We start from the raw sequence: 11,035 nt of genomic DNA on the forward strand, positions 1-11,035 counted from the left end.
AAGATACATGCACAAAGGCTGACTGTCCAGGCACAAACTATGACAACGAGTAAGCTACTTTTGCTTATACTCTCCCCCGAATCAGTTCTTCATACTTTCCTGTCTGTTAACCTTTTGATGCTAAAGCATCACTGATTCACTGTGATTTGAATCTTAATGCTACAATGCTTTGTATTGTCCTTATGCAAAAATGAGTGGGCTAAGTATCACAAATTAAAATTTTTATTGCTATTTTACCTTATGATCTATACTTCCTACTATACTGTAACTTTCAGAGCATGCAAGCTGATCCCAAAGATATCAAACAACTGAGCAGAAGAAGACCACCTGATTGAGTGCCATCTATAGTTCTATACATGTAGCATGTTGCTTAGCATTTTGGTGCCATCATAGCATTGTGATAGTTAATCTTTATATTATCATGGATTGGTTCACTCTGGTACTTCACTTTGATAGACACATTTTCTTGCTAGGGGTCGGGCGAGATAGGCCAACAAGTGCACTTGAATGCTGGATCTAGGCAAATGCTTCCATACTAGGAACAATACTCTAATGAAACATCGAGTTCCTCCAGAACAATAACAATGCACAAGACGGAATTTTCTGACCCAAATCTTAAGCTGGCCATCAGATTTTAACTCAGGTGACAAATTTACCTTTTTTATTATTACACAACATTGTCCTTTTGCAATATGATCATCCTACGTATGCAACAGCTAACTATATACTCAGAATAGGCTATGGAACCATTAAAACATGGGATTAATCTGTTTTTTTAATGAACCTGCAGGAGAGCTGCATGTTATATTGAAAAGTAGGAAACGCCCAGAGGGGCGAAGGTAAAATTTACAAGGCAGAACAAGAAAAACGGAGCTCCAACAGCTGCCAAGTGGGATTAATATGTTTGATCTTGCTAATATTGACATAGTGTACTGGTCAACTCCATTGAGGGTGCGGCAAAGCCGCGCTGTGTTTCTAGTATATACTTATTATCATTTGAATGGACAACACACAATCAGGAGCTAGCACAAGTGCACAACTATTAACTACTACGAATAGCTACGTCAGTGCACTAATTAGTTGGACGATCCTTCAAGTTCGTGCTAGTGCACCTTGTTTGAAATCTTTCTTCCCTTTTCCTGCTTCTCCTATGAGTGGGAAGACTGCTGTTGATGTATGCAGATGAGTCACAACTCTTCAGTCTCTCAATCTTTCTGCTTGTGTGCCGTGTTTGTATACTGAATTCTGGGTGAGCTTTTTTCTTTGGTCCTGGTTCTACTTTTTGTATGTAGCAGTGCTGTTTTTTCTGTGAGGAGATGGTGTGATGATCAAATTTTTTCCCTATTGGTTTTATTGGCCACCATGATGGTTCAAACTGTATTAGCTCTATCTGATCATTTCCTTCACAATCTAATTTTTTGAAACCGTTGAAGCCTTTATTTTATCTCTGCCGTGTTGTTTCAACGATGTTTCAACAATGCCGGTCCCAAGCCCGGATAAAGGAGGAGGGTTGTGTTAGGCGTGGCGAGCCAATGTAGAACCCAGCTACTCTTATGGAGATGAAACCCAAGAGAAAACCATTGGGGCGTAACCCTCTTAGCTGCGCGCCATATCGCAACCCGGGTATGGTGTTAAATGAGCAAGGGCCGGGCCGTCACCCCCTTGGTGCCGCGCCGTATCGTGATCTGGACACGGTGTTAAGTGGGCAAGGATCGGGTCGTCGCTTCCTCAGTGGCGCGCTACATCGTCTCCTGGGTGTAGTGCTAAATGAGCAAGGGTCTTCGCACCTGACTCGGCTAGTGCGAGGGGTAAGGAAGCTAGTCGTGCCAACTAGGATCCATCTAGGTAGCTGGAATGTAGGGTCCCTCACAGGTACGTTAAGAGAGTTAGTTGACACAGCGATTAGGAGACGTGTAAATATCCTATGCGTCTAGGAGACGAAATGGAAGGGTCAGAAAGCGAAGGAGGTGGAGAACACAGGCTTCAAGCTTTGGTACACAGGAACAGTTGCAAACAAAAATGGAGTGGGCATCTTGATTGACAAGAGTCTGAAAAATGGAGTGGTGGACGTCAAGAGGCTGGGGGGTAGGATCATCCTAGTCAAGCTTGTTGTTGGTGACTTAGTCTTCAACGTTATAAGTGCGTATGCTCCCCATGTAGGCCATGATGAGAGTACAAAGAGGCAGTTTTGGGATGACCTAGATAGCTTGGTTAGAGCGGTACCCACCAGTGAGAAGCTTTTCATAGAAGGAGATCTCAATGGCCATGTAGGGTTGTCTAATGCAAGTTACGAGGTGGCACATGGAGGGTTTGGGTATGGTAGTAGGAATCAGGAGGGAGAGGAAGTCTTAGACTTTGCTATAGCTTACAATCTGATGGTAGCCAACAACTTCTTTAGGGAGGTGACCTTCTGTAGTGGCCATCACGCTTGTCAGATTGACTTCATTCTCAAAAGAAGAGAGGATAAGAGGACATGCTTGGATTGTAAGGTAATACCGGGAGAGTGTGTTGTCTCTCAACACAAGCTCGTGTGGCTGATTTCCGCTTTCGTCTACGTACTAGATGGGATGAACAAGTCAAAGCCGTGAGAACGAAGTGGTGGAAACTAAAAGAGGCGGCGTCGGAAGACTTTAAGAGAAGGGTTATCACGGAGGGCTCTTGGGAAGAAGGGGAAGATGCAAACAACACGTGGAAGAAGATGGCAACTTGCATTAGGAAGGTGGCTGCGGAAGTGCTTGGTGTTACCAAAGGGAGCAAAGGTGCAACTAAAGAGACTTGGTGGTGGAGCGAGGATGTACAAAAGGCCCTTAAGGAGAAGAAAGAGCGATACAAATGTGTGTTCTATGATAGGAGTACAGATAACATAGAGAGGTACAAGGTGGCAAAGAAGTTTGCAAAGCGAGTAGTGAGTGAGGCAAAGGGCAGAGCATATGATGACCTTTACCAAAGGCTGAGTACAAAGGAAGGAGAGAAGGACGTTTACAAGATGGCTAGGGTTCGTGATAGGAAGATAATGGACCTCAATCAAGTCAAGTGTATTAAGGATGCAAGGGATCAACTCTTGGTTACGGAGGAGGACATCAAACTAAGGTGGCGTGAGTACTTTGATAACATGTTCAATGGGGAGAGTGAGAGCACGTCCATTGAGTTGGACGACTCCTTTGATGATGGCAATAGACACTTTGTGCGTAGGATTCAAGAGTTTGAGGTTAGAGAAGCCATAAAAAGGATGAAAGGGGGCAAGGCACTGGGCCCTGGTGCGGTCCCAATTGAGGTGTGGAGATGCCTAGGAGATATAGCTATTGTTTGGCTAACAAAGCTTTTTAACCAGATTGTGCGATCGAACAAGATTCCCAAAGAGTGAAGGAGAAGTATATTAGTACCAATCATCAAGAACAAGGGAGATATCAAAAGCTGCACTAACTACACAGGGATTAAGCTGATGAGCCATATGATGAAGCTATGGGAGAGAGTTATAGAGCATCGTTTGAGAAGATTGATGTGTATTACCATGAACCAATTTGGGTTCATGCCAGGGAGATCAACCATAGAAGCAATTTTTCTTTTAAGACAAGTTATGGAGCGGCATAGGGAGCTAAAGAAAGACCTACACATGGTTTTCATAGACTTAGAGAAGGCTTATGATAAGATACCAAGGAAGGTTATGCGGTGGGCTTTGGAAAATCATAAAGTCCTAACAAAGTATGTGGCCTTCATTAAGGACATTGAAAGTGAACCGGACGCCTAAGAGGGGGGGGGGGGGGAAATCATAAAGTCCTAACCGTTCGTCGTGTAGAGTTGCTTTGCCTGTTGTCTTGAATATCTCTCGTTCCTTGTCATCCATCGTGTAGCGATGGACCGTCCGTCTTTTGTAGACTTTGTCGCCGGGCTGTTGTCGGATGCCATGCAGCCGCAGGTCCGTGGACGCCAGACCGTCCACCATTACACGGCGGACTGTCCGTCGTGTGAAAGTTGATTCTGCAGCTTTGTCCTCTCACCGTATTTCTTTGCCGTGACTTGGGTCTTTGCTTAGTCTTCACTTGTACCTCTTCTATAGCCTTTTGATGCCTTCAATGAGGTGTTTTACACACCAAGCCATCATCTTCATCCCTGGGACTTAATCACATACAACATGACACAATCTTAGTCCCATTGGTTAATGTTGTCATCAAACCCCAAAACCTTTAAGGTATAATGGGTAGGGGTCCATTTTCCTTACAGACATGTACAACAATGTTGTGACTAGTATTCGAAGAAATGACAGTGACACAAGTGACTTCCCAATCAACATAGGACTACATCAAGGATCAGCTTTGAGCCCTTACCTTTTTGCCTTGGTGATGGATGAGGTCACAAGGGATATACAAGGAGATATCCCATGGTGCATGTTGTTTGCTGATGATGTAGTACTAGTGGATGAAAGCCAAGCAAGAGTAAATAGGAAACTAGAGTTGTGGCAGCAGACTCTAGAGTCGAAAGGTTTTAGAATTAGTAGGACTAAAACTGAATATATGAGATGTGACTTCGTTACTGCTAGACAAGAGGAAGGAGATGTGAGTTTGGAAAGTTAGGTAGTGCCCAAGAAGGATACTTTTTGATACTTGGGATCGATGCTACAAAAAGATGGGGATGTCGATGAAGATGTGAGCCATAGAATCAAAACAGGATGGATGAAATGGCGTCAAGCATCTGGTGTTCTATGTGACAGGAGGGTACCACAAAAGCTAAAAGGCAAGTTCTATAGGACGGCTATTAGACCTGCGATGTTGTACTGTGCAGAGTGTTGGCTCACTAAAACAAGACATATTCAACAACTAAGTGTTGCGGAGATGCGTATGTTGCGTTGGATTTGTGGGCATACCTGTTTCTAAAGAATCCAACCCGTGCGAGAGCCTAGATCGACGGTCTAGTGCAAGCCAAACATAAAACATACAAGTTAAAATAATCTCCAGCATTGTGGAGGGCGAGAGTGCCACTAGTACACAAACGCACTACAGAGGCGGTCCCAGAGGCCACAGCAGAGGCGGTGGAAAGATCCGCTGCTGCGCTAGTGTTGCTACTAACCCGAAGCTAGCAGCAGCAGTGATTCGAACCGCCTCTGCTATGTACTTAGCAGAGGCGGTGGACTCTGTGCACCGTCTCTGCTATTTGGTCTAGCAGAGGCGGTGGGTTGTACCCACCGCCTCTGCTAACTCTGTAGCAGAGGCAGTGTAATGAATTTTCCACCGCCTCTGCTAATGTTTGAATATTGGCGCAACATTTGAATGTCCTGCTCTGTTTATGTTTCCCGCCATTTTAAAAGCATTTGGTTCCCGCTATTTGTGATAGCATTTGCCGTTTGATTTGAAATGCAGATATTTAGTATTTTCGAAACACATCAACAAAATGGGATCACCGGTATTGTAGCACACCTCGAATATATAATTGAAATGCATTTTCGTTGCTTTTTCTCTAACACATGCGATAATAAAGCTGTGACAAAGTTAACACACATTTGTTATCCTATATACATCCAGCTTCACCAGATATACATATATATATTTACACATATATACAAACATACAATATATGCACAGAAGGCTGCACAGAAATAATTAATACAAGTTCATTAAAATGAATGGTGCTCCCAGTCGATAAGCCATTTGAATTTGTCGTCGCGTGTTAGGTATGACTCTGGATCAAAGAACCGACCTTGCCGGTTGCATACTTCGTGCATTGTGAAACGGCAGAGGTCGGCCACAATGTTCATAAGATGCCTTTCAGTTAGGGGCCAACAATACATAGGGATTTTCGGGAATTAATAGTTGATAAAGCAAACATTATTAGTGATTTATACATATACAGAAACGTTGTGTATTGCATTATTAATTGAGATGTTTCATGGAGCACATATGTTACCCCTCCACCAAATATATTTATTTTCCGAGGCTATTTGTGTATTATTAATTTCTTTTTGCAGTAAATCATTAAAAATGCAATTAAATTCATAAAATATTGTAGTATTGACCAAAAAATGCAAATAAGTTATCTAGTTCAATAAACATGCTATACTAAGGTAATATCAAGCCTCCACATGAAAAGGATAAAGTGAACTATGTATCACGTTGAAATTTAGACGATGAGGCTAACTTCACAAGTAATCCACGTGGCGAGTGGAAGCCATATGAAAGAAACACCGGCAACATATGGATTTTCTTGTCCAAACTTTTTGGGATGCTATATGGACATATGATACCCCTCCACAAAATATATTTATTTTCCGAGGCTATTTGTGTATTATTAATTTCTTTTTGCAGTAAATCATCAAAAATACAATTAAATTCATAAAATATTGTAGTGTTAACAAAAAAATGCAAATAAGTTCTCTAGTTCAATAAATATGCTATACTAAGATAATAGCAAGCCCCCACATGAAAAGGATAAAGTGAACTATGTATCACGTTGAAACTTAGACGATGAGGCTAACTTCACAAGTGACCCAGGTGGTGAGTGGAAGCTATATGAAAGAAACACCGGCAATATGTGGATTTTAGGGATAGGGTCAACCGCTGCTGCTAACTGGAGTGGGGCCGGCCGCCCACAGTTAGCAGCAGCGGTGCACCTTTCCAACCGCTGCTGCTAAGTCTCGTAGCAGCAGCGGTAGTAAATGTCCACCACTGCTGCTAATGGAGTGGGTCCGGCCACCCTCACTTACCAGCAGCGGTGAATTTTTCCAACTGCTGCTGCTAAGTGCCTTATACTTATTATATTTATTCTATAATACATTTCTCCAACCTGCATCAAGAATACATTTCTTCTATATTTAATTCTTCTATTTACTCCTTTACTTCTATTTATTTCTTTTATATTTAGTTCTTCTATTTACCCCTCTACTTTTATATATTCTTGCAATATCATACCTTAAACAACAAGAACACATTTGCCATGCACTCATGTTATAGTCATCTCAGCAAGCATTTTCTCCACAACTATAAAAAAATGTCAACATACACACAATTTATCCACTAACTTGATGGATTTGCAACCGCCTTTGTAGAACTTGCAGGTGGTGTACACCTCAGTGAGTATTTTCTCAGCCGGTGGGTAGGACTCATATTAGCTGAGATGTACACCACCTTCAAGTTCTATAAAGGAGGGTAGGGCAGCTGCAAGGCAACTGGTTATGGAATAAATCCATTAGGATTTTTCCACAACCTGGAACTCCCACCGGAATAGTTGCATCCGGCGAGAGATTAGGATTTTTCCACAACTTGGAGTTTGCATTACATGCAACCTATCCCAATAAGCAGAAAGGCAAGGAAGGAGGAGAAGAATATGTGAGGCATTGTTTCTACTGATGTAGCTTGGCAAGAGGTGGGGGCACTGGAGGGTATTTATAGGCCCAAGAGGAGCAAAAAACCAAAACAACTTTTGGTGGAGGGTCACAAGAACACTGTTTAAAAACTAAAATCGATGTTGAAAAAAATCTGGGACACTATCAGAATCGGTGAACGTAATCCACCGCTGCTGCTAACATATAGCAGCAGCGGTGGATAAATTGTCCACCGCTGCTGATAAGTGGAGTGGGGCCGGCTGCCCATAGTTAGCAGCAGCGGTGGACTTTCCAACCGCTGCTGCTAAGTCACTTAGCAACCGCGGTGGATAGCGTCAACTGCTGCTGCTAACTTATTTATAATTTATAATTTACTTATTCATATTTTCTTGTTTTATATAATTTTTTATTTACTTCTTTTATACATAATTATCTTATATTTACTTGTTATTTCCCTTATTTTATATTTACTCCTTTTCATATTTTCTTGTTTTATATTGTCTTTTATTTACTTCTTTTATACATAATTATCTTATATTTACTTGTTACATCCTTTTTTATATTTACTCCTTTAATATTTACTTGTTTTTGAAAAACAGAAGACAAATTTTGATCAAACTCAAAATATTTGACGTGCAAAGGTTACAATGTGAAATTAAATAACAATAGTGCATTAGGCGGTTACAAATCTTGTCTCTCCATCCAGCCATGACCATGATTTAACATCCTTTATGCTTGCTTCTACAATCTTGATCTTGGTTGGTAGATCTGTGAAGACCTGCATGTCATCATAGTCATTGAAGGCCTCCACATCGTTCACACCATCAACCCCGATAATAGTCTGTTTGTCCGAGGCAACTATGTGCTTCTCGATCTTCTGGCTTGGGTTGAGGACATATACAACCTGTGCAACTCATTTGGCGAGTACCCAAGGGTCATCTTTGTAGCCAACTTTGGCCAGGTCAACAATCGTCAGGCCGTAGTTGTCCACCTCTACACCTTGTGGGTGTTTGACCCATTGGCACCTAAACACAGGAATCTGAATGGTCCTTCCATAGTCAAGCTCCCATATGTCCTCTATAAGGCCAAAATATGACCTTGTTTCCCGTCGTGTCATCGATGGCGTCTATCCGAACTCCACTGTTTTGGCAGACACTTTTCTTATCCTTGGCAAATGTGTAGAATGTATACCCATTAATATCGTATGCCTGCCATGTCCTGACCTGTGCAAAAGGACACAAAGCCAGCAGTTTCAATGTGACTCCCTCAACAGTTGTTCCCTCCTCTATGTTTTGGTCCATGAGCTAGGTGGCGAATCGTTGTTTGTGCTCCTTCATGACCCAAGCATCTGATCGGCTGTTGCTTTCTGCGCGAACAATATTAAGGTGCTGCTCGATGAACGGAGACATAATCTCCAACTGGTGTAGGACACTGAAATGAGAGCTTGCCACTTGATGGTATGCCCTATCAACGAATGTTTTCCTCCCCCTTGTTCCTTTCCCTTCTAACTTTCCCGTGTGACGAGATGCAATCACGCCAATACCTTTCTTGTCCACCAAGTAATCCTGATAGTATTCTACAATCTCTTCGGTGCAATAAGCCTCTATCATGAACCCCTCAGGACAAGCACAATTGAGAACATAGCGGTTTAGAGTCGCCATGAAACGCTCGTATGCCCACATTTCATGTAAGTAGGTAGGACCAAGTGCACGGATCTGGTCGACCATACGTACCATGAGGTGTGGCATTATGTTGAAAAGTGATGGAGGAAAACACATCTCTAGCTAGGCCATAGTCTCCATGCAGAACTATTGCAGTGAATCCAATTCATCTAAACGAATTTCCTTTTGTGAGATTTTGCTAAAGAAGTAGACCATCCGAGTTATTACCATACGCACAAACGCAGGCATGGCAACCCTTATAGCAACCGCGAGGAATACCGTTAGCATCATGTGACAATCGTGAGCGTTGTATCCACTTAGCGATAAATCTTTCATGGATACTAGTTTCTTTATTTTAGATGACAGCCCGGTTGGCACTTTTAGACGACGTAGACATAGGCAAAGTTCCCTTTTCTCTCCTAATGTCAGGTTGTAGCTAGCGGCTGGCAGCATAATTTTCCCATTCGCATGTTCCACGAGGTCTCAACGTGACCTCAAGCCATCCTTTGTCTTGCCTTTTACATCCATCAACAAACAAATAGTGCTATCGAACACGTTCTTCTTTATGTGCATAGCATCGATGGCATGTGGAACCTCCAAGTCCTTCCATTATGGCAAATACTTAAAGAACATTGACATCTTCTTGAAAGGCATGCCCTCTATAGGGGCTTTAGTTATCTTGATCTTCTTGCCATAGCTGATGTTTATCTTCCTTACCATATCAAAAACATATTTGCTGTTGTGTTTTCTTATTGGTATTGAACCTTGACTCTGCCTTACCATCAAAGAGGGCGTAAAACGCCTTCCTGCAGTATTTGTGCCTTTCAACAAGGAACCGGCGGTACTTCAGATAGACAAATTTTTTTTGAACCATCCAGGTATACAAACATCGTGCCATCCAGCCATACTAAACATCCCGTCTTCCTTTGATCTGTCCAGAGATCGAGAACAATGCAGGGTAGTCATTAATGGTAACGATTATAATTCCTCTGCATGTGAAGTGGTCCTTAGCATACTCGTCCCACATTCACACACCCTCATTCCAAAGCTTCAGATGGCTCAAGGAAGACATCTATATCAATGCCCGGTTGTTTCGGCCCTTGTATCAGAATACACAACATTATGTACTTCCTCTTCTGTTAAAGCCAGGTCGGTAGGTTGTATATGGTCAATATAACTGCCCATGTGCTGTGTATGCTGTTTCTTTCCCCAAAAGGATTCATTCCGTCTGTCCTTAGTGCAAACCTCACATTCCTTGGGTAATTCGCAAACTCGGGGTACATCTCATCAAACCTTTTCCACTGCGTGCCATCGGCTGGGTGTGAAAGCTTACCCTCGTCTTGAATCCGCTGTTCATGCCACCAACACATCAGCTTTCCTTCTCGAAGGTTTGCAAACATACGCCTTAAGCGGTCGATTGGATTGAGGTACCACATAACCAATTTGGGGAATCTCCTCTTGTTCACGTCTATGCCTAAGCATGTATCTTCTTCGGAAGGTTCAGGCACACACTTTTTCTTCCTCTTCTTCCTTTTGGAGGATGCTTGATCATCGTCCTTGTAAATGTCATTCTGCTTGTAACAACTAGTGCCACATGTTGGACATTTCTCTAGTTTCCCAAATGTTTCCCCTCGATATAGTATCCTGTAGTTCGGGCAGGCATGTATTCTCTCAATTCCCATTGTGAATGGGCTAATAATCTTCTTTGCCTGGTACATGTTCTCAGGCACAAAGTTAGGCTTCGGAAGCAACCAGGATAAGAGTTTCATCAGATCGTTGAAGCTAGAGTCAGACCATCCGTACTTGGCCTTCAGAATCAATAGCTCGAGTACAAACCGTAGCTCAGACCAATGAGTTGGACACCCCCTTTCTCGTACATGCTATGGTGTGCAGCATCCTCTACCACCTTGAAATGCTCTAACCCTTTCGCGCTCCCAATAAGGACATCCGCCTTAAAGTGCTTCAGCATTTGTTCCAGCTCATCTGCATCACTATCATCATCACCATATTGGCCTTCTAAACTCCCCGAAGGTATGCTTATGTATCCACCACCGCCGTCATC

The 11,035-nt window shown here is 42.6% G+C and overlaps 1 non-coding gene across 1 annotated transcript; it reads left to right on the forward strand.

Moving 5' to 3' along the window:
* The first annotated feature begins 1,314 nt into the window (after positions 1–1,314).
* On the forward strand, positions 1,315–1,400 carry LOC120639373. Its single transcript, XR_005661378.1, has one exon. It is a non-coding gene; the product is annotated as a small nucleolar RNA Z102/R77 (small nucleolar RNA).
* The last annotated feature ends 9,635 nt before the right edge of the window (positions 1,401–11,035 follow it).

Source organism: Panicum virgatum, chromosome 6K (assembly GCF_016808335.1).
Source record: "Panicum virgatum strain AP13 chromosome 6K, P.virgatum_v5, whole genome shotgun sequence".
NCBI classification, from domain to species: domain Eukaryota; kingdom Viridiplantae; phylum Streptophyta; class Magnoliopsida; order Poales; family Poaceae; genus Panicum; species Panicum virgatum.